Below are 25,138 nucleotides of genomic sequence, written 5' to 3'. Positions count from 1 at the left end.
CTTGTCACCCTGATGAACTTAGTTGAATCTGTGAAAGCAAACATTGTAAACGTTATAGGTGCGAAAACAACGTGGCTACAACGGAAATATTATGTAAGTAAGCAGCATGAGACAGATTCACCTTATATAATCACTTTAAAATCAAAAGCTATTCCTAAAATGTAAGATTGGTCCATTTGTCATGTGGAGAAATCTTCCATTTTCATCAACATGAAGTATCTTCCATAGGCCTATACATGAAGAATATTGTATATGGATTACGATTATTATTTTCACTGACAGTAAACTTTTCCACTTATTCAGTCATAATTTTATAATACGGTGAGATTGTGTAAGCAGCTGTGAATTCATGTTTAGTGTGAAATAGAGATTATCAGTGTAATTAACTGACTAAGATCAGTTGTTTCTTTAACCAAAACCACCGTAAAGACCAATGATCAAGGACATTATGGACTCAGCTTTGTGCCATCAAAGGAGCTACTGACACCATATTCTAAACTCTAAACCTTTTGGGATAAGAAAAAGCCTGATACCTCATGGCTGGGGAAACTACCCAAAATTATCTGCAACCTGAAGCCTCTTAGCAAGCCTCATACTTTGTCTTCCAAATTTTGGAAACATTTCGAACCTTTCTAAGCTTCCAAACTTTCCTCACTTTTGGTTGTTAAGAGACCATTATAACCACTCAGTTTCTGATATGGCCAATCAAATCCCCTCAAAATTTCCTCTTATATGCAGTAAAGTGATTTTAGTAATTGACGTAGTTGGAGTGTGGATCAGCATTTGAAATTCTTAGGTAGTTTTACTTCTCTTGGGTATTTTACAGGGTAATCAGTTTTTGAGGGTTAAAAAGGGTAATTCCAGCATGTTGAGAGTAATGTGGACAACACTGGCGCTGGCTGCAGAGTTACCACTTACCAGGTCGCAGACTGGGCCAGGAGGTAACGGTGGAACCGGTATAAGGTTACACAACCAGCTGGTGGGAGCTGGGGTCGTTACAGTCCATCGTTGCACAACGATAACGATAACGATGGCCCGATATCGTCCGCTTGTTTGCCAAGAAGCCTGAAGATTCATCGGGACTCGATGGAAATGAACTGATTTGGAAATCAGAGGAATGGAAGTGTTTTGGAATTGATGATGTAAGGGCAAGGCTGGTGAAGACTTTGAATACTTTGTAGACCTCCCATCCTGTTGTATCACCAAATTGTGGGCCAATACCTTTGTTTCTATGTCTTTGTATTCAATAGTTTGTTATTACGGTAAGGCCAGAATCAATCAAGACCATTTAGTTTACTAAGAGCTGCAAATATAGTAATCAAACAAGAAATCGCTAACCTTCTGTGTTGAAATTGCTGTAAAAGGTGATTTACTCCCAGGGACATACAAAATAAAACCTTGGGTCTTCAAACATTTTTACCTATGTCTGTTATAAAACTAGCCTTTTCAGAATAAGGCTTTTTAGAATCGAAAAGATTCACTTAACAGTATTGTTTACTTACTTAACAACATTGTTTTGTTACTTACAGTACAACTATGGACCAATGAAGTTTGAGCGAAAAGAAGCAAAATTTTAATGCTTCTAACATCAACTTATCAGCCGTTAAGGGAAATTTAATTTATTATACAATGAGTGAGTAGTTGGGACATGAGTCGTTGAATCACAATCGGTGGCGATGAGAGGTTTTAAACGAAAACATAACCTCTCTTGGAAGCTATGAGCAGTGATTTTGTATTAACTAAGAAACAGTCGTAGGTAAATTAGTGTACGCAACTCGCGTAATTAACCTTTAAAACACTCGAAGAAGTTTTAAAGGCACTCGTCAAAGCTTGTATGTACCTTACATTTTCTACTCGTTTCTTTACGCGATCGTAAACTACTAGTTTAATGAGACAATTACGTAACCATAACGGAATGGATTTGTATAGAATCAGGGGTAAGCAATGCCAACTCCTGGAGATTTTCCCACTGGACCATGGGGAGTCGGTGGTATTGAAGATCAGTATGAGATGTTTCCCCAACTGACCCGATCTGAGAAATGTCGGTCACCAATGACAAAGCTTTATCCAGGCTATATCTCCAGCTGGTGTTGCAACTGGAACAGCTGACTTTCCGTGTAATATGGCGGGAAAACGCCGGAAACTCCTGTAGTCCTTCCTGTTTTTCTCACTTCTCTCGACCAGCTGATCCGGAGGCCAGCTGGTTACACTTTTTGCCGTCACCTGAGCCGATGGAATGTCAATGTAATTCGATAACGCAAATAATCCCTTAATACATGTTTTTGCACGACATACAGATGAGGTTTTGCAATGGTCTATTTTTGGATTCTTGTTTTGAAGGAGATTAAGCTAGGGATTTTCTTGATCAGTTGAGGGTTTATTGGTTTCATGTTTCACTTAGGCATTGTGCTCATCGATTAACACCGTATATGAATAGTTATCCGAAAAAATTATAGAAAACTCAGAAAAGTCTAACAATAATCTGTGCGAGTCGTTTAATCGGTAACCGTCGCTATACATTTCATGTATATTTAAGGTCTTGGATAAATTTACAGCTGAAAGGTACACATACCTAATAGTGTTGGTGGACTTATTTGATCAGATGCGAATAAAGAACTTCTTACAATGGTAACTAATCTTTATAATGAATGTTGCATAAAACGATAAGACATAATACCAAGTTACACATGTATATTGCACCTAAAAGAATCGGCAAAGATGTCCATTTGTTACACGACGCAGAAAGTGAACTCGATAACTTGGATGTGAAGCTGTTGAAATCGAATCGGTGCCGTGAAGTCGTGAAGATTAAAACAGTAATATTAAAATACCGGAGGATTTATTTTCCATAAGTTTAAGCACACTCTATAATCCCCGTGAAACAGCTGAAGACAATATTAAAGGTACGTTTTTGCTCAGTATATATATGCATTTTCACTATTTATGTATTGCTGTATTACCATCTTTACAACTAGCTTAACCAAATTATCTTATCATTATTTATCACCAAATAAAGCGATCATTGTCAAATTTACTCCATAACAAGAAGGAAGCATCTATAGTCTGTGTGATGGAACCTGTCTCCTGATCTACCTGGTGACTGGTCAATGGTTCAAGGCCTGAGACAGTCCCAGGACGAAGAGCAGGAGACAGGTACCTTCATCATAGATGAAGTAATATAATACTTCATCTATGCCTTCATACAGACTAGTTTACCTCAGAGCATGGAAAAGTTGCAGGACATTACACACTTCAACACATCAGACGAGTCTACTTGTAATATTCCAAATCAATGTTCAAGTCCCGCCACTCTCTGTGTTACTACTGTAGTCACCAACTGTCGCGTAGTTAGGTTCTATTGTCTCTGTGAAACCCTCGGCCTAGTTCCTCACGTTAAACCACCGCTAATTCTCGTTTGTTTCTCTTGCAGTTGCCCCACCAGGACAACAACCTCTTCCTAAAGGTAGGTGACCAATACAGTAGTAAAAGGCAAATGCTCTTACCTAAGACAGTTTTTGCTGTGATTACGAACGAAGACGTTTGGGTAAATTTCATGTTTGCAGTGTGATAGGAAGATTGTGGTTCAGTATTTTAATAGTACAGTAACTCGAGGATAAAGTATGACCATTGACTATTGGATACAGAAGTGTATTGATAGTCAAAGATATGACTTTAGAACATTCAGATTTGAACTGTGTTGTAGGAATACATTTACTAAAATATGTTTCACTCCTCCCCATTACCACCACAGGCCACCATGGCTACCAAGCTAACGATGTTCCCAGTTGTAGTTAACCAGTTATTAGTTAACGAAGCTTCAGATTTGAACTGTGTTGTAGGAATATGTTCTAAAAGGTGTTCCACTCCTCCCCATTACCGCCACAAGCCACCATGGCTACCAAGCTAACGACGTTTCCAGTTGTAGTTAACCAGATTCAGATTTTAACTGTGTTGTAAGAATACATGTTCTAAAAGATGTTCCACTCCCCATTACCACAGGCCACCATGGCTACCAAGCTAACGACGTTTCCAGTTGTAGTTAACCAGATTCAGATTTGAACTGTGTTGTAGGAATACATTTTCTAAAAGGTGTTCCACTCCTCCCCATTACCACCACAGGCCACCATGGCTACCAAGCTAACGACGTTTCCAGTTGTAGTTAACCAGATTCAGATTTTAACTGTGTTGTAAGAATACATGTTCTAAAAGATGTTCCACTCCCCATTACCACAGGCCACCATGGCTACCAAGCTAACGACGTTTCCAGTTGTAGTTAACCAGATTCAGATTTGAACTGTGTTGTAGGAATACATTTTCTAAAAGATGTTCCACTCCCCATTACCACCACAGGCCAACATGGCTACCAAGCTAACGATGTTCCCAGTTGTAGTTAACCAGTTATTAGTTAACGAAGCTACGCTCCAGCCTGGTTCACGGTTCACTCGAGTTCCGGTCCGATTCCACTATTCCGCTCTTCCGGCAAAGTCTGACACTGATATTCAAGCTTTACTATTTCACCCAATAACGGATCCTAAGACATTACGACCTGTGATTTCCAGGTTATGGCTTTGATTATAGTTATTTGGTATTTGCATCGTAAAACTCACTCGATGGAAATAATTAGTTGTAAATCTGAGCAATGGAGAAAATCGTTTATGTTCAATTTTATTACGACCTAACAGTGCTCTAATTTTTTGTTGCTTCTGTAGGTCAATCGATGTTGATAATCTGTTTTGGCTTAGCTGGCCAAAACAGATAGTGTATCGTGTATCGAGAGAGTGGCTAATCCCTTTCTATATTTCCTCCAAGGACCTTGCGCTAGAAACTTAGATTATACTAGGTTTTTACTACGGTTTCAAAACAAGAGGGCCTACTTTAAAGGTGGAGATGAGTGTGTGTCATTTGTATTTTATCCTTTAAAGATCATCTGATTCTTTACTAATCACTGAGAGAAATACCAAGAGTGACTTTTATCAGGACTCAGGACTGAACAGACAAACACTTGAACAACAGGCAATCACTATGATCACTCAGCTATATAGGAATGTCTACTTGAGTATCCAAAGTCAATGGTATCAGTTACGATGTACTGTACATGTGGACGTAACCTCGACGTGGGAACATCGCGGCTCCCAGGGTTGTACGGTCCTGTTAGGCTAATTAGAACTGTTATGGTGCAAAGAAAGGTTCACACCTGTGGTACGCCATTTTGACGGGTGGAGTGCATTTTGTATGTTTGATAAATTTGTTTCTCGCTTCCGCGACCCGAAACATTAGGATTCATAGAGGGTTTTGGCGTCGACCGTGTCTTGAGTTGAAAAGTCCTTCCGGACATTTGATCAAGTTCTTGTGTACAGTAATTCTGTTCTGAAGAAAGCTGAATGTGTTCTTATTTTAATAGGTGTCCTCAGTTTAGTCTTAGTCTTATAGTCTGTATGATGGAACCTGTCTCCTGACGAGGTCTGGCCAATGGTTTTAGGCCCGGACTAGTCCCAGGTGGAGGGCCAGGAGACATGTTCCATCATACAAAATACAGTCTCAGTCTCATCCTAGCCACTGAAGACAAGGATGCTGCTTCAAATTAAGAGCGCAATGCCTGGCAGTATTTCCAAGCTGACAACACGGTTGACGTCTAACACCAACATGGATTTTATTTCACGTTATATTTAGTTATAGTAATGCATTTAGATCCTGCAAGAACAGCAAGCCTTCTTATCCTGTTGTACTGTTTTAATATTGAGAAAAATCTTTCCAATGCACTGTATACCTATGTTACGCTATTAGGGTATATTATACGATGTGCACTAGTTACTCTTTGGTCATCATACGAGAGGTCAAGGGTTAATTTAAGGCTATTAAAATAACTAGAAGGCAATCAAAGTACCCATGCGTTACGGTTGAGCGTGCTGTCGTCGTCTAATGTTATCTTTTTCTTTAGATGATATTTCAATGTGTGTTTTAATCTTTAGTTATAATACTAGAGAGAAAAATATTCAAAGTGGTCGATGCAACTATAAATGACCAGTAAACATAAAACCACAGCCTATAGCACAAGAACTTATAGCAATTCTACATATCAGTCGCAGACATAACATACTGGAATTGCTGCAAGTCATTTTAAATAATTAAAAATAAAACTTCGATCAATTCAAGAAATGTTCGAGAATATTGCAAGAGAAAAACACCTTTTAGTAGTTAACTCATCGCTAAACCGATTGCGAGTAGCCTACTAGGTGTTTCTAGTTTCTTCAAAGATAACTTCCTGCGACCAAGTATCAAATTAAGGTATGAAAGCTGGTCAAGAGGAGAGAGGAAAGCGTTATTTTGTAAGTACTTGATAAGCTCTTGGCATACAGACAAGTGTCACTCAGGCATCTAGAGTACAAACAAACAAACAAACAAGTCTAGCACACTGGAGTGGACGCGTTCAGACCGACCCAGCGTTCAAGTCTCCGCAAACAAATGCAGGTCTCGCCGCATAACGGGGCGTCCGGCCCACATAACACACATCGTAGCCTCGTAGTAGACACACATATCACACCATACACATAACTTACATCTGATCTATGGACACATAACATACATCTAATCGTAGCCACTTAGTACATAACAGACATTATAAACCTACAAAACGGATTCAAATAGTATAGATACACAACACAAATCAGTTAGTACCACACATCAATTAGGACAAACACATGGTATACGCATATTTATTTTTGTATTGTTTTATAATATGACAGCCTTTGCATGTATTGTACATTGCACCCAATTGTTAACACTTCTTAACACTTATCCATATTGTATGAACACAAAATACACACACATAAAACATACTGTAGCCTTATACCAGTAACCACATATGCGGAGGTGTGGTTGAGGAAAGTTTAAGTGAATTTTAATTAAAAACACAATTTTAGGAAACCATTCGATTTCACGAATTTTGTACTGCGGTTTTTCAATAGCCAAAAGTACTTTTCGTTCTAATAACCTGTTTCGCAGGTTTGCAATTCCTGTTTTACTTGCGGTGACGGTGAAGAATCAATTATGTGGTAGGTAATTTGTGATTTGCGAATTGATAGGATTGGTTCAATAGTGGTTTTAACAGCAAATGGAATTTCAATTGAACGTTGGAGGATATCAATTGAGTAGAACGTTTTTATCAATGGTATATCCTATTTGTAAACTGTGACGGACTTTTCATCTTATTGTATAAGTAGGGATATTAGTAGGAAGGTTGATTTTCGAAGATATTTACTCATTTATTCATTCTGCACAATTTATTGGATATAAATAAGAATGTAAAGCAATGAAAGTGTAAAGCCAAAATGTGTCTTTACTTTCTTTAAGTCTTTGTTGGAGCATTAGATAAATTAGGATTATTATATCGCGTATTTCATGAATAAAGTATGTACTAATTTTACCTTTCCCACTCGTGAAAAAAATTATTTTCAATACATCTTGATCTAAATTAAATAGTAAATAAGTTTCATATAGTTCACCTATTATTGTGAGGTTTAGTTGATTCAATTTTCGAGTTCTCGTATAACAGTCCCATCAATGATTTTATTGAAATTAACAATAGACAACCGTTATGAAAACACCAGTATGTAAATATTTAGACGATATTTCAAACGAGACCCTCCAACTTGAACCACTTATGTCAGCCAATACCAGTTCCCGCCAGTTCTGATCTCATAACCGACAAGTTGTCAGATGGGAGGTCCCGGGATCGCGGCAAACCTCCGTAAAAGTCGCCATACATCAAGGCCCACTCCTACGAAGCTAACCATAAATAAAATTAGCGGGGCCCCCACCAACAACAAGAAAAAAAAAAACTTTGCTTCATTGTTAATTTTTTGTGTTTCTTTATACTGTGATAATACTCGGTTTACATTCTTATGTAATTGGACTTAGATTGAATTTAAATGTATATTGCTATAAGAGCGTCCCTTAGGAAAATTTACTTCTCGAAAACTCTTAGATCGTCAATTAATATTTATTACTTAGAAACTCTATCAGTTGGCGTGCGTGATTTTCTATTTTTACCGTATGAAAATGTTTTGTGGTGTTAAGGATCGAAATCTTCTTTAAGCAATTTAGTTAAGATATATTGGACTTAAGGCACTCCAAGTAAACTTCTCATTGTAATAATAGAGGCCAGTTTTTGTGTGTGTTTTATGTACAGAATTTCCTTATTACTAGGATAGAGTTTTCAGTGTTCATAGGTTGAAAATCTTACATTGCAAGTAAAAATAAATAAATAATGTTTGACGAATGCGGAGCACGCCCATATAAACTATACTGGTCATAACCACTTCTAGACCAGACGTTTAGTGGTTCGTTTGGAGAGATAAGAAAGCTGCGACTGGTAGGCGAAGAATTGCGTTTAACATTTTTCTACCTAAACCAGAAAGTGGAATCGAGATGTGTATACCCCACTAGTTTCAGAGATTGTCACCAGTCAGGCTGAAAATGATTTTTACCCAAATACATAGGAAATATGATACATACATAGGTATGATATGAGTGATACCTTTTAGACATGTCACTCGTCTGTTGTGATAATTATCTCAAGTTTTAAACCCTCAAAAACATCGGGGTTTTCTCAGGATCGAACTGACAAACATCACGTAAACTTCTCTTGCACTACCACTCAAGTCACCATTAAATTGCAATAGATTCATTTCATATCTAAGGCCTTCAGATAGATCTAGTTGCACCATTACAGCTCAATACCTCGCTTGATAGAGAACACAGAAGATTCTTCACCATCACTGACGTTAAGTATGTAACAACAACGCCTGTCACGTGTCGCGGGAAAATCGGCCTGATTCTGGCGGGAAAGTTGATCATTCTGTCTTTTTGTCCGCCGCGCCGACCGAGAAAGTGGCAATACATGTCAACGTGAAGAGCGATCCTCCCTGTAAATACTGCGATCACTACCGTCTTATGGGGCAGACTATCCCCCATAAAGACTTCTTAGGACGATATCTTTACTGTGCGAAAGAGGATCTATTTCACAAGTATTTTCCAAGAGGAATTTGATGTCTAAAATCTCGTGAGCCTAATGAAGAAAATATTGGAATCATAATAAAATTAAGCGTAGACAACGTGATGATAAGTCTTAAAGATATTTTACAGTTCTATATAGACATCTGTAAGGCAAAATGGGTTTAAAAATACATAAATTATTGCAAATTTTTGGTGGTTTGTGGAGTATAAAGAGATCAGCAAAGTCAGCATTGGTTTAAGTAAGTGATTTGGGGTGGACAAATTTCTGAAGACTGTACGCTTCTCTTTGCAAACTTCAGCCAGTTGATACTTTTAATTTGACTATTCTGTCCATTATTTGGAGATTCCTGGCTGAAGATGCCATCGTGTTATTGTAAAACCTGCATTGTTTTGACGGATCTTAATCTCTTCAGTCTCTAGCCACTAGCCACGAGATCGAGTCAGTCGACTAATGTAGGTCATATAGTACGCAGCTCTCCCGTCATCAGCTGGACAGCAGCACCGTTCGTGTTCATATGTATAGAGATAGGCGTTGACACATACAAAGGAAAGTACTTGTCTTCTTGTCCGTGACGTTGTTAAACTAAAAGCTTGCATCGTTGACTTTTTATGGTGAAAGAGCAAGTTCGCCGTGTGCTAAATGCATAAGCTTTGAATGCAGGCCATCTATTTGTATCAGTCAAAGGTGATGAGTAGTTACAAATCATGTACATACACAAGCTGTAATTTATTGTCTGGGCGGTTGCTTGAGTTAAATCTCCTCAAGAACCTTTATTTTTTTGTCCCATTTTTCTCCTTCGCCAGGTGAGAATAAATAAAAAAACTACAACCCTCCGGAAAATGACTCTATGCTCTACAATTTCGTACTATACGAACATGAACAATAATTTAATAAGTAATTCGTTTTTAAATGTTTCTGAAAACACTCTATACCTACAAATCCTATTAGGCTAGTTTATTGCAAACTTGATGAAAGAGTCAGTTAGATAACGGTAGTGGCCCAGCCAAGATGTATGCAGCTCCCCCGCAAGCAACGCCTACTTCCCAAGGACGACCGGGTGATAATTAAAATCAGCTGAGAGCTGAGTGCAGTTGTCTTTGCGTAACAGGACTGATCCTTATAGAGACAGACACGGAGTCTAATTGGCTACGACTTGTCTGCTCGGTAATGATCCGTGGGTGATCTCTGTGTCTTTCTCGTCCAAGGATTGTCTCTACTCAAGAGGGACTTGCAATCAAAACTTGAATCTAAAAATTCACATGTTGTTAGCTACACAATTCTAGATTGAATGGTTGCCAAAACTCTGTTGTCAGTTTCTCACAAGAATGTTTTCCTCGCACAATATCGAAGGCTGAAATATTCCGTCTACACTGCCCAATGTCAACTTTGCATTTCGCCTTCTTCCATTTTCTCAGTTCAAGCTTCAATACTCAGTCCTGTGTAATCAAGATGAGGAACCCCTTTTGGTGAAGCTGCATTAAGTTAAGATGAAAGCAAAACCGGCAACCGAGAAGACCTTCCAACAACCAATGTTTGGAGCGGTTAAATCAAAAAGGAACTTTTTGAACCCTTTTAAAATGTCACTTGACTAGACGTGTTCATCTTGTCGCTGAGTGCCATGGGTTGCGGGAATCGACAAAAGAGAGAAACACAATTCCAGGACAAAGAAAACCCAGTGACATTTACAGATCAAATCCGCAACGGATGAGCTAGAACGAAATCGGCATCTGACACGTCTATAGATGAGACAAGATGAAGCGAATCCTTTCGCATTAATGGAGAGAACATGTCCTTAGCGTCCTGAAGATGGACTTCTGTGACGTGCTTTGTAAGGCCAAGGTCGTGGAATCATCGATTTGTTCATCGAATTACACGGATCATCGCCAGAGAGTGTGGAACTGATGTAGGATCAACAGAGTCCTGTTAGTTGCCACCATAGAATGAAACGATCTGTAGAAAGCTTTGGTAAATTGATTGTAATGGCATATAGTGAGTTAAAATATCTCATGATGTTTTGATGATAGTCCACAAGTTTTCTAAAAAGTCACACTTGACAAAGACACAGTTTAATAAGTTGTAGAGGTGACTCGACATTGTTTGTAAAATACCACAACACTTTTATTGCTAAACTTGGAAATATGTTTTGTGTAAATGAACATGTTTCTTAAGATTTAGAGGGGCTGGTCTCTTTGGCCCTGCATCACTGAATACTTTTCTGAAGTTAAAATAGAACATAGGAAACAGTACGTTTTAGAAAATGGGAAAGACAGTTGGCATAATTTCCCCAAATAACAGTAAATAGAGAGTTAGAATCAAATAGAACTCGCAAATCAATCAATTCAATCGAAGTTCATTACACTATTAATCAAACCTAATTGGTTAGGTAAAATACGATGGTCCCCTTTCAAAACTTTTAAATTCTTAGGGTGAAGATATTTTAACAATACCATAAAACTTAAATACGGATGAAACCTAGTTTACCAAATCATCTCCAACTGACAAAGTAAGCGTCCATAAGAGGAGAAAGACATATTCAGATCAAAACAAATCTCGATCAGCACTTTCTCAAACCCCGGATACGCCAAGACTATATTATCATTTTTACTTGTGAAAATATCTGAAAACATCGACTGTTCTCGTGTATCTTGTCAAGAACACTGCCAGATGTAGGACACGTTCCTTCATGCGTGGTTCCCTGCTGCAACTGCGATATGTTTCAATCAGTTTCCTGTACTTTCACACATGATCAGCTGACCTCATCTCCTTGGCAACAATGGCATCTGCCAACTTATGCGTCTCATTGTTGTGGATCTTTGACGTCAGCTGTGGTAGTTATTTCCTGCCTCGTGTCTAGGTTAATGTTGTGCAGGCAGCGCGAAAGTGGCCTTCAGGTTGAAGAAAAAGTCCCATTTCAGATAAACATTTGGGTTTACGTGTTTATGCTTGTGGTGAGATTGTTTAGATGGATCTTAGTTATATATTTTGTAAAAAGTGAAAATTATTTAGGTTAAACGTCATAATATTAACGTGTTTCTACTCAAACTTGATGGATTTGAACCGCTTTCCCTTAAAGCTTTTTATTCTTCATTTTATATAAAAACCACTGGCATGGTCAACAATGTCTATTAAATTCAGATTGAATGAAATGTGTTTTAGGGTCGATTAAATATGATGGGACCTATTTTAAAGTTTGAACAGTCATGGTTTAGTTGATAAAGACAATTCTGAATATGTACTATATTTTTTAACCAACCATATTTTCCATGAAATTAAAATACGGCATTCTTTTTCTTCAAAATTTGTAAGCTGCCTCTAACTTCTTTAAATGCAAAAAGATCGCATTTTTTTCATTTTATGTATTTTTAATAAATGCAATTTTAGCGAATTTCCCTATAGGGAAGTAGCTATTACCGTAGGTCTCATGGTAAGACCTAGGCCCGGGACCGATTTACTTTTTCATTTTGATGTCCCCAGAGGCCAAAAACACCATTCGTTCAAATTTTTATATATCTATATATCTATATATATATATATATATCTAATATATAAAATTCTCGTGTCACAGTGTTTGTCTGCAAACTCCTCCGGAACGACTTCACCGATCGTTATGAAATTTGGTGTGTAAATTCTGTAGGTATGCGAATAGGAAGTAAACTATTTCCCGTTTCGAAATTCTTAAAAGGGCTCCGCCCCAGTGGCTCTGGAGTTTCCCATGTTAACCTTATGGGAAATGGAATTAATGAATCTTAACAGCTGTTTCAATTAAACAAGTTGGTTCTGTTCTATGATGTTCAATGGCATTAAAGTTACAAGGATTACCAACAGGGTGCAGCACTATTATTTCTTTTACATTTATGACAACAGCTAATTTGCAACCAAAAGGTGAGTGAGCGTAGCGAACGAACTTCAACCTGGAGGCGAGTGAGCGTAGCGAACGAGCTAACCTAAAGGCAAGTGAGCGCAGCGAACGAGCTCCAACCTAAAGGTGAGTGAGCGTAGCGAACGAGCTCCAACCCAAAGGTGAGTGAGCGTAGCGAACGAACTTCAACCAGGACGTGATTGAGCGATGCGAACGAGATCATCTTGAAAATTAAACGTAACGGTACTTTCTTTCCATCGGTCTGTCTTAGGGGAAACCTATAACTTAGGCGATACGAAGTTCGCGGGGTCAGCTAGTATATATATATATGTGTGTCCATCCGCACGATAACTTGAGTAATTTTTGTCTGATTTTGATCAAATTTGGTTTGAAGGTGTAAGGCGGGATAAACTTGAACGAGTTCGCGAACCAGCGTGATCGGACTATGGGAACGGTGGTTTATGGGGGGTTTTATGGGGTAAAAATAGGTTTTTCCCATTTTTGACCCTAAAAACACAAAATTTCACAATTTCTTTTAAAATCATTTTGTAGAGCTTAAAAAAACAAATAATTTAGTATATTGAAGCGTTATTATGCGCCTAATTGTTACGGAGAAAATTCAAAAAAATTGTAATTTTAAAATTCCCATGTTATTCTTATGGAGAATAAGTCAACTGTTGTAGTTTGCTTGTTTATTAACATATTTTGATAAAATTTGGAAAATACATTAATTTCTAACTAAACCACAGTACCTTTTAACATTTTACATTTAAAAAACTTTTTTACCCTCCCTGTTGCAGCAAACCTAAGCACTAATTAAATTAATTCTGTATAAATAGGGAATAAATGTGATATTTTTAAGGAGACATTTAGTTTAAATCCAATCAGGCAAATGGAAATTCGCTAAGTCTGCAGGTTTGCTGCGGCGGGGGTATTTTTCCTTGAAAATGTCAAAGAAATGAACACTCTACCTTAATAAAACCTGCACAACCTGCAGCCTGTGCACCTGAGTTGGTACATCAAATGGATTTTGACCAAAAAAGTATTTCTTTCTCGTTAAATAAACATGCCAGGGCGTTGATGTTTCAATTACATAAACTTTTAACGAAATACATCGTTGAAAGTTTATGTAATTGAAACATGTAAAGAACACACAAAAGTATAAATGCAGGTATAGATTTCATCGAGAGAGAATTTATATTAGTTTCAAGATACTAAACACATGTTAAGAGGCAGAATTCTCCTTCGGATTCACCTATTGAAATTCTAACTACTAAGAATGCGTTGGGTTAACGACTAAGGACAGTGGCAGTAAGTTAAACCAGCCAATCGTCTAAGGGGAATGAACCCAGAATGTAGACACATGATGGATAAGACTTGTGCACTACCAGCGACTAGAGGACGCGACCGGCAAGCCGATACCGCAGAACAGGATTTGAAAGCGGCAAATGCAATTAGCTTGGGTAAAATGTCGCACGGGAAAGCCACTAGGTAGCGTTGACATCAATGAGGCTCCGTAATCAGCTGTCGGTTGAAGACTATAAATTGGTGGCTAACTTATAACTGTGGGTAATAGACAGCACGGGAGTCTGGGAACCTCCTTAGTTGAGAGGTGCTTTGCAAAAGATCGGAACTCTTGTTATGAACAATGTGTGATCATATTTTACCACTAATTTGACAACGAAGCTAAACTTTTGTTAAAGTATTAAGTAAGCGTTCTAGATGGATGTAGTAGATGATTCGTTACTAATGTAAAACACTATTTAGCCATGATCATGAATTAGACCATGATGAAACTTACTTACTCTGCTTAAGAACTGCTTGGCGCTTACAAATATTATAACTCTCAAGACTCTCAGACCAATAAATGTGGAAAACCGTATTTAGCTTTTAAATTCTCAAACAGTGTTAAATATCTATTCAAATTTATCGTGTTTATTGTAAACATCTGAATTCCAATTAGGATACTAATTTGTCATCCATACAAATCTTAAGCTTCATTGTCATCTGGATTCATCATCACACACTCGGTCAACTCCTGATTAGCACGGTGAATTCACAAATGAATATGTCCATGGTTTAAAATATGCTGCTTTGTATAACATAGGCCTACTTGACATGAACATTAGTTAAGAAACCACATGTGATATTTATTTTATCATCAGCAGTCAACGAAAACGCAGCTATTTTTAATCCCTGAAGATAGCGACATAATTCCGTCACAGTTGAGCATAAAATTTGGAAAAAACATTTGCGTACTTATAGGTACCAAGAAGCAGAAGCGTAACAGCCCCCCCCCCATCTTATAGTAAAGATTATTTTCAAATAGGTGGATTCACAACTTTATCAATGTGCCATTTTCAAACGAAAGTTACTTTGAATAGTCAGTGGCCAAAATCCATATGAAACAACCAAACACTACATTTCATCCCCACCTCTTTTAATACCTACAATAGAATCTCCCTCAAATAGTCTTGCCTACTAGAAACTATGAGCACAGTTGAAGGTCATGACCTAGTCTCCTGGTGGAAAAGTAAATTAGTCGCAGCAAGCACAGTTGTGACCACAAAGCAAGTAAATTAGACGAAGACAGCGTCACTCTGACCACAACAGGTGCAGATGAAGTTGTAACGGGTCAACAATTGTGGCACAAACCACCACGACTCGGAGGAACTTCGCGTTCCGCCCGCCGCCGCGTCAAACGCTCATCCTGGAGTTAATTTTAGGGATGAGAAAACTAGGCTAATGTAGTCGTGCTTTCCTTGCGCCATTGCGACAAAATACGACTAACGGAGGTGTAATAGGTTGACCACACTTTGATGGCTTTATTTTGTTTTTGGTGCTAATGTAGAAGAGATAGACTTCCTTTCTGTTACTAGGAGGATGTGATGTTGGCGTGTTTTTAACGAGAATTATGGTGACGATTTATACAATTAAAGGGCAAAGTACTGTAGGCCTAACATGTTGTTTAGTAACCATGTTCACGTGTATTTCAAGGATCCGTGATTCTATGCTCCATAATATATAGCTGAACAGTATTATCTGTTGGAATAAAAAGTTTATTATGGATTTTCTAATAGCTCCTGCTGACAAAACTATGTAAATCATTAGATTGGTAAACACGTCACATGCCGACTGAGCAATAACATTTCTTGAAAAGGAACCAAAGTTTTACATTAAAATTTTTATCCTGAACAGTGCTCAGAAGAGCATATTTCTTTAAAAATAACCTCAAGACGAGTTCTGCACTCAATTTACAGCAGTAACGAAATGTTCTACAACCTGACGAAGCCATTGATAGTAGATGAATCAAACACGCGAAACCAAGGATTTTAAAAATCACATTTGTCATCTCATCAGTTTAAACTGTCAATTAAGTAATGTTCTACGCCAACCTCATAATCAACCTCTACAAACCCCCCTCTTAAAACCATTCTCACCAAACCTTGATAGTTTCCTTTCATAAACTTTATAGGCCCACAATACAAAGTCTTACAACCGGAAGCCGATTAACAGGATACACAGCCCAGATTGACCTTGTGGTTTTGGCACGACGTCGTAACGGACCTTTGTTGGTCGGTGATATAGAGAACCCGCTGGCAAAGACCTCTGATATTGTCGGCTCACGCGAGATCGACGTTGTGTTCTATTGGCTATTGACCGTTCCAATTTATAACCAATGGCAAGTCCGGTTGGCAAGCTCGAGTTGGGTGGGATGTTTGGAGATCAGAGGAAGGATTCATAAAGATTTAGCTTGCAAACTTGAGAAAAGGTTTACAAAACTATGAAAGATTTGTTTTTCCTGATGTCGACCCTAGTGCCATTTATATAGGTGAGGTAAATTTACAGTGTACTCAAATAATGCTTTTAGGAAAAGCGGTCCAAACACTTATGGCCATATGTTGTGGATGTGTCGAGAATCGAATTCGTCCCTCAAGTCCGAGACGCTAACCACTAGGCTAGCAACACAACAATCTTCGCGAATACTTATAGCATTGTAGAAAACCCAGAAAATATATAGATTTATTTGCGTAATCAAAGTTTCTTTTATTCTCTTGTTCCTTTGCCAAGAGAAAGCTCGTCTATCCATGTGCGGACTGAGGAGGCAGAGACAAAGGTGTAAGCTGTACATGTGTCCTACAACCTCCCACATACACCCACTACCATGACGTGGACTCTACTGGTCCAAGGGGCCAATGGCCTGTGTAGCAGTTTGGATTGATGAATCCTCCCTTTTATTCTAGAAACAGCAAAACACAATGGAGAACAATGTTTAATTGCAACAGCGTTGGATTCAATTTGTCTAGCCGATCCAAGAATTCTTGAAGTTTTACTTTGACTCAATATTGGGTACATTTTTGTTTGGATGAACAGTTTACTATGTTCTATACACACTGTACAAGAGGGGGCCTATACAAGATGAAGATTGTTTGATTTCCACCACACAATTATAAGACATCAGAATTAATAATTTTTCTTAATTATGAGTTTTTCACAACTTCACAATGTAAACGGGATTACTTTAAGATTGGGTTTAATAATTGGGTTCGTGTTCTAAGATGAATGTGAATGAAGGACGGGTGTAGAACGGAGTGAGATGCTCTTTGTTGTTTTGTAACTTACTAAGATAAGCTGTTTCTTTAGCGATGATAATTTTTCAAAAGCCCAATGATCCAGTACAGCATAAGTTTTGAAGCTACCAGATTCGTGGTGTAAATCTTAAAAAGGCTATGATGGCTCAAACTAGACTTAGAACATCGATAGGAACATCACTGTATTGAATACCGGAGAGACTTTCGAGTGAACTACCGACGCTTACCGTATGTTGTATGTAACCTTAGACTCAGGCGTGTGGCTTCTCGCACCGTTATATCACATCGGAGACATCTCAACTACAATGGATGCAGTTTATGCTGTGTAGGAAGCTGTTAAAGCAAACACAATCACAGATTAAGTTAGAATTTAGTTTTTTGTATGTAAATTTTCACTAAATTGTTACGTAATTGTGAAATTTCATGTAACGAAGGCCTAGAAGCGAGCTGATCTAGAGGTAGAGCATGGGTTTCAGTCCCAGAGGTGACGGGTTTAAATCCCGCAAATCGCCAATCAATTTATTATGTGTTTGCGTCATGTCCTGAACTTGAAGTAATAAATAAAACAGTTCCGGGGTTGAGCCTATAGTGCCCTCTTCGGCTCCTTTTTGAGATCCCACCAGCGGTCTAGCACATAATGTGTGCAAACATCCCAAGCATTCATTGAAAATGTTTAGTGCTTTGAGAGCACGATGATGTAAACTTAGTTGTTTTGTTAACATTGAAACTGCTTTCGCCTCATTGATATTTACACTTCTTTGTACGTATGATAAACTAATCAGAATATATCTTTTACAGGTATGTGTCCAATCCCAAGCATTTCGTAGCAGCTAAGGTAAAGTAAACACAAATCTCTCAGGTAACACTAAGAACTAAATTCATTCAATCCAGGGGTCTCTGTGTAGAAAGTATTGTTTAGTTGAAATTTATAAGACAAAAAAATGTAATCAAAACGAATATCAATGTCCATCTACCAAGCCTACTGTACGATTGGATTAACATTTAAATTTTGGAAAGCGATCTCCAATACTTGGTATTTCCTCGGATCACGCCCTGTCTAGCTTTTACAAGATAAACCGAACCATCCTGAACTGTATCCTTAAGTCCTGATGGTAGGATTACACCAAGGAAGGATTACCTGGAAGGATACTCCAGGACACGGTTCTCATCTTCAGCCACTTATCATTAACGGGTGATTAAGAGGAACCTTGTCACACATCCTGCATCCTTGAGAAGTTAGCAGATAATTTGCTGTTAAGGATCGTCTTTTCATTGTGGTTAGAGAAGAGTTTAGGATTATTCTCAAGCAGACTTTTAGTTTGTAAAATCATAATCACATTTCCTACTCTACTTAGTTTTCATGTGATATTAATTGAAAGTTAGTTTCACGTTTTTCTTGGCAAGGATGAATAATTTTAGATGATATATTTTAGGAACAGGTGTCATTTTGTAGTAAACACTTAAACGTTTTAAAAGGGAAACTGCCCAAACCCTCTTCGTGTTGTGTTATATGGGCATTGAATATATCTTTCTCACACTAAAATTCGAGTTGCTACTTACTAGATTTCCCCATCAATTTCCGTTCTTCAATTGCATCCAATTACAAGTCCTGTCTAAACTTTGTAGTCCGATCATAGCTTTATGTCTACCACAAGTCAAACTATGTAGGCGAAGAAAACTTGCTCTGTTTTGTAGATCGGAAAAAACTATGTCAATGTCAATGCATAAGTGAGTTTGCGATTGAATTACACATATATTGTAAGCAGCATCCTAAAAGCCTCGGTAATAATATATATCCTCCAGGCTAGTTAATCTTCACAATTTCTATAAAAATATATATCTTATTAAAAGTACACATAGATGAAATCAATGTCGTAACCTAACCTTGCATAATCCAACTCAAAAAGCAATAGGGAACAGATAATTGATTTTGTTTTTTGACAAATGGAAAGTTTTTAAACAATTTGAGTTCCATTGCTTAATTTATTCAACCTTCATTGCCACGGATAAACCTGGTTCAAGACCATGAGTAACCATTCAACAACCTCTCCATACCGAATATCAACGCATCTGCTTGTTAAAATTCCCTAACATCGAGCAAGGAGTTCCAGTTATTTGGTACAGAAGTTCAAAGTCTTGGTAGCTTCTTTCTCGTTAATCGTCGAAATTATCAACCGGTATGTCCTTAGTGTGTTCAGCTTTCCTCGCCAGGACATCCTTTAGTTGATGCGGCCATCAAGGACCACTAAATTAGCGAAATAAAACATTTCTGACCCACATCTTCTTTGTGATGAGAAATCCAGGTTGTTAAAGACAAGAAGAATCTGCGAAATGTGTTTGTTTGAGTTCATCGACGAAGGTATTTGACGAACATTAGTATATTTAATCCGTGAAGTGTTTTCGACGCGATAACAATATAGTGTAGAGCTGAGTAGCTGAAGTCTTTAATATAAAAAAGACATTTTACTTCTTGTGACAAACTATATTTTTGTCAGCTTCATTCATTACGGCTAATTAACCTACAAAACTAAAATGTCGTTCGTAATTAAGTTTAATGTTTTATTGTTCAATGAATTGTCTCCCAAAACGTTTCATCCTCGTTTTTCTAATAAATAAGTACATAAAATATCGTCCCTTAGAGAGAGGCATTGGTTCTTACTCCGCCAATTCAACAATAGTTTCAATTTCAAACTACCGAAACATTTTTCACATTATTTTTCAATTATCCCAATTGCTGAAAAAGCTATATTTATTGAAAAATATAAAATGCGGTACGCCAATAAACAAAAAACAATATGATAACGAATCGATAGTACTTTAACTGTGGACTTTCAAAGGCAAAATGAGCGGATGAATTTTGAATTCAGGAAAAGTAGGCATACACCGATGGCCTCGACAGCTGATTCTTTTCGCTCAGGAATATGAAGAACTACTTTACATCCTAAAGACTTACAACCATTTTTTTTATGCAGAAACTAAATCACATTGCTAGAAATATCTTTGCAGAGTATAAAATTGAAGATTTATTTCAATATCTGCTTGAATATCCAAAACCCTGAGTTGGAAGATCAACGAACCTGGTGGAGGTGGTCACGGTGGATGCATCTGCGTCATCAGGATGGTATCTGGTATCAGGGGAGGTAGAGTTACCAGATCCAAGGGGGGGAGGAAGCAATGGCTTTTGAAGCGATGGAAACTGTGTATATTCAATTTGTAGTTGTGGTGTATGATAAATTACACACTATAAATGGAAATAACGTGTTAATTTTGCTCGAGGAAACATTGAGTGTATCAGGGATTGTATGACTGTCAGTCTTTGGGTAGATAGATGTTTAATAAAATGTATTTAAATATATCAAACCTTAAAATCTAAAATAAGTGTCACAAAATGTCATGTGTTTGTTCAATGCAAAGTCTAAGCTATCTTAAAATAATATAATTCTAGTTCCTTTTGATTAAACGAAGGCGTGTCGGAATAGTATATTTCGTACCTAGGGCCGAAAATGAGGTTTTGCCGGCTCGAGATAGTTTTTAAGTTCGAGACGAAGTCGAGAACTTAAATCGATCGAGAGCTGCAAAACCATTTCGGTCCGTGGTTCGAACGCTATTTTTCACCACACTGTACCCTATTACCACTATTCGCCACTATAATAATGCACACTGATAGTCAACACAACTACAACTTTAAGGTTATGTAAAGAAATAATTTGAGGAATCAGCAAGAATAAAAATAAATAGTCGCTAGGCAACGGTGACAATAACACAATTCTATTGCTATGCTATGGATTTTGATTGTGTTTTTAAAATGCATTCATGTTATAAGTAAGTAAGCGGACAGCTGATTTTGCGGCAAAACGTAACTTTCAGCCACCAATTAACGTATGTAATACAGCCAAAAACATCATAGTGTGGTGAAAAACTTATTTTAATAAAGCTTCATACCTCTACCCTATCATGCTCTTGTCACTTTTGACTGATTCGTGATCGCACTCTTGTAAATGAGTTTAAGAAGTTCACTCTCAAATAAAACAATAGTTCCAAGAATATCCCTCGACTGCAAGTATTATTCCGACACGCCACCGCCAACTTGCTCGTGAAAGCTCTCTAGTTTTTAGCGACTTTCACGCCGTCTTAGCGAATATCGCAAGTAACGCTTGCCACTTTCTTTCATTCACACTTTTTTCATGTAATTGTATCGTTCTTTCATTAGAGAGTGGAGGAGGGTGTGAAAAGTGCCTGGGTTGCATGGTACATGGGACATGTATTGTGCGATAAAAGATCTGCATTGGACTGATTGTAGGGAGATGTTGTTATTTTGAGTCTCGTCTCTCATTTCTAACTAGATCTCTCCCAGTCGTACGTTTTGCCATCAAAATCTATCTTAGCTTTAGTTTTTGCTAACCCAATACTCTTTCTTCCTACGTTTCCGCTAATCCAAAACTCCTTCGTCCGACGTTATTCTAATCCAATACGTCCTAAGTTTCTACTAACTCAATACTGTTTCGTACTATGTTTCTACTACCTTAGGCTTTCTCTTCTACTACTCCAATATTTCCTAGTCTAAGTTTTTGTAAACTAAAATCTCTTGTCCCTTACTGCATACCAGCCCTCTCCCAGTCAGTCTTTCCTGCTCCCAGTATCTCTTCTAGTTCCACGTGCTTGCTACCTCAATCTAAAGTTTCTGTTTCACTGAAGCGTCTCATCCGTGCGTTCCTGATGTCTCAGTCACATCTACAGCTCTTTCATTGCTACCAATCTCCCCTTCAACATTCTTGTCACAACATTTAGACTAGTATGTTTCGTCCTAACACTAGTCAAGTCGTGTGTGTCAGTCTTTTTAAATCGTTCCAAATTTACACAAATCCTTACATTTCTTATTAATATCTCCTGCGGTTCCATTCACCAGTAGACACATGTGCCACTAGTCACTACACATGTGTTTTACAACTAGGTCAAGAAGTGACAGGGCTTTGGCATCCTTCGATGTCCTAGGAGAGCGGTGCACCCTTGACACTGTTGCGATACTGGGCTGGGTGCTTTATTGGATACCGTCTGAGGTCGGTTAAGATGAAAGTCTAATAAGTGCATACGGAATACCTAATTTTAATTACTTATAGCAAGTAGAAGAGGTGCTTCTAAGCAAGTGGAAGATTCAATAATATCTTAAGTGGATGTTTGTGATATTGTATTATTTATATGCGCGGCAAAGTTCCTTTTTATTATTTTTTTGAAATCTGTTATCTGGTATATAGTCCTAGAAACAAATTTACAGAGACATTGTTTATGTTGTTCAGGCCAATTATAACTAATCCGAGAAAGAGCTGTTTCATCTTTAGAAATCCGTGTAAACCACCTGGCACTGCATGTAAAAGACAATAGTTCTTATTATGTCTCAGTTTGTGAGTTTTAGCCATCGATGTATACTGTCAAACTTAGACTATATACATCGATGGTTTTAGCCGTAGTCACATGCATATATCTCCTGACCATTCGTCTACCAAAGATTAGCCCGGACCTTAAACCAATGGCAAGTCTCAAGGTAGACGGAAGTCAGGAGACAGGTTCCGTCATACATAGTATAATTCATACACTTAATACACTATCAAACCGATTCTACGATTGTAAGTTAAATATTGGGAGTTGGTAAATGACTGAACATCAATAATAAGGTAAATCAGCGGCGTCCCCATCTTAAATAGTTGATAACTGATCAGGTAATGGGGTGGCTATGCTGTACAGCGATTCGTATGGTATATTCTGTATTAATTTGTAATTTCAAGTTGATATATGGGGTGTCTCGATATCCTCTGTAACCCAACACTTTTGAAACATGAACATTTCCTTGCCATCTGCATAATACGTGTTCGGACAATGAATCTTCATTCAAAACAACAATGAAAGTAGCATTCCTCTAGCTCTTTGTCTGCGGTAAAACTTATTACAGTGAAAGGCATTCAAGACGTAGCCAACAATTACGATAAGACTTAATGAAAAATTATTGACCATCTTCGGATTTTAATGACCACATCTGAGTGGGCAGCGTTAATTTAACTTTAATTTAGAACGTGCATAATTACATTCATTCCTATCCATCGTTGATGGCTTAAGCAATGATGGATAGGTCATTCGACTGGAAAGTTATTATTTATTAAAAATAACTACAAAACCAGAGGCTGAACTTACAATATTTTATAAGCCTCCACCTTCCGATATAGTGTTGGTACATTATCAAAGTAAAATTGTTCTGACAACCCAAAACCAAGCTAGAAACTAGACCAGTTGCTAGAGAGAAACCAATAGACGTTCAATCCGTCCATCTGACCAATCCTGATGGTCCATTGACACGAAAGGAAGTCGCTCATTTTGGTTGAACCGAATCATCTGGGTTTGACCCTAATCCTAATCCCACAGGTGGCGCTGTCTCGGGATGGCGCCTGATGACGTTTTCCAAAGCTACGATATTTTATACGGTTTTCGTGCAAAATTACAAATGGTTAAACAATATGCGGAGCTTTTTTGAAAGGAACGCTGTTAAAATTCACAACTGCCTAGTATAGAACACTTGTAAAACACACCAACTTCTTAATGTTCTTAAGAGAAGGGTAAATAGCTAAGGGCATGTGTTTTGGAATATTTTAGCTTCATAATTTGTCATTTAATTTCAAGCGCTAGTAGCAAGATTAAAAATGATGACATACTCCCATTATGGTAAAATTCGGTGAAATTAAAGTTGATACAAAATAATAGGCCAAAATCGTCAGTTATTGAAATGACATAGAAAACCTATCTATTTTTACGCATGTTTAATGGTATATTAGTTTGTTGCCATTTTGTCAACGCAAATTAATTTTAAACACCTTTACAAGGGGTGAATAGCTGGTACATAAATACAAGAATGACTTTAAAACGTGTTATCACTGTAGTCAACCAGTATACCACCGTACTCATGACCTGCCTATATCTAGCTACAGAAGCGGCCGCAGTTCGGGCGCCATTTGACCTTGAGATCTGCATCTCTGCAGCAAATCATGTGTTGGCTATCTGCGTTTAATCGGCCTCTCGATATTTGGCTCGTAAAAACTTGTGAATTTACGGAATAGTAAAAACAATTTTGGACGAAAATTCGTAGCATTGTATTCTAACGGTTTACATACATATTCGTAAATCAGTTGGATATTGTGTTACTAACAAAATCCAAACAAGACCTGCAATTTCAAATTGAGGAAATGTACGTTTATGTTCGGGGAAATGAATTTAAAAAAAGGAAATGTATGCTCTAGCATTGTGTAAGTTGTGTATATCGAAGCATAACCTAAATCGCTTCTGACCTTTCCAAATCTGTGGTGGAAGTGTGATATGTGTTGCTAATTAACTGTGAAATGCAAGTATCTTTTCATTAATTTATATGCGATTTTCTTTTTTGTATTGGCTACCGGTACCTCTTTCAACATTAAAGTTTATATATTGCTTCACAATTTGAAACAATGTTCATAATGAAACCCTCATCACAATACTGTATTATCCAACTACAAACAACTTGTAGTAGCTAAAAATACTTTCAAAAATCCTGTGAAACTTGTTTAAAAAAGTTTAATTAACGCCAAGCTGAATGTTTTTCAGCACACGTCAAAACTTAAAACTCGTGAGCCATCGACGTAACTTAGCACCAAC

The 25,138-nt window shown here is 37.7% G+C and overlaps 1 protein-coding gene across 3 annotated transcripts in view; it reads left to right on the top strand.

Moving 5' to 3' along the window:
- The window catches only part of LOC129003225 (uncharacterized), a 153,985-nt gene that overhangs the window by 9,122 nt on the left and 119,725 nt on the right, over nucleotides 1–25,138 (top strand). For 2 of the 3 annotated variants that reach the window (XM_054431518.1, XM_054431519.1), the window contains exon 2: nucleotides 3,431–3,463. The exons of the other annotated variant lie outside the window; for it this stretch is intronic. The gene's annotated coding sequence lies outside the window, so the exon portion shown is untranslated. The remainder of the gene's footprint in view (nucleotides 1–3,430; nucleotides 3,464–25,138) is intronic. 3 annotated transcript variants of the gene reach the window in all.

This window comes from Macrosteles quadrilineatus, unplaced genomic scaffold (assembly GCF_028750875.1).
Source record: "Macrosteles quadrilineatus isolate MER2022 unplaced genomic scaffold, UCM_ALF_1.0 Scaffold_9__3_contigs__length_116548681, whole genome shotgun sequence".
In the NCBI taxonomy this organism is placed as follows: Eukaryota; Metazoa; Arthropoda; class Insecta; order Hemiptera; family Cicadellidae; genus Macrosteles; species Macrosteles quadrilineatus.
The sequence above is the reverse complement of the archived record's forward strand: the minus strand, read 5'-3'. Positions and strand labels throughout refer to the sequence as shown.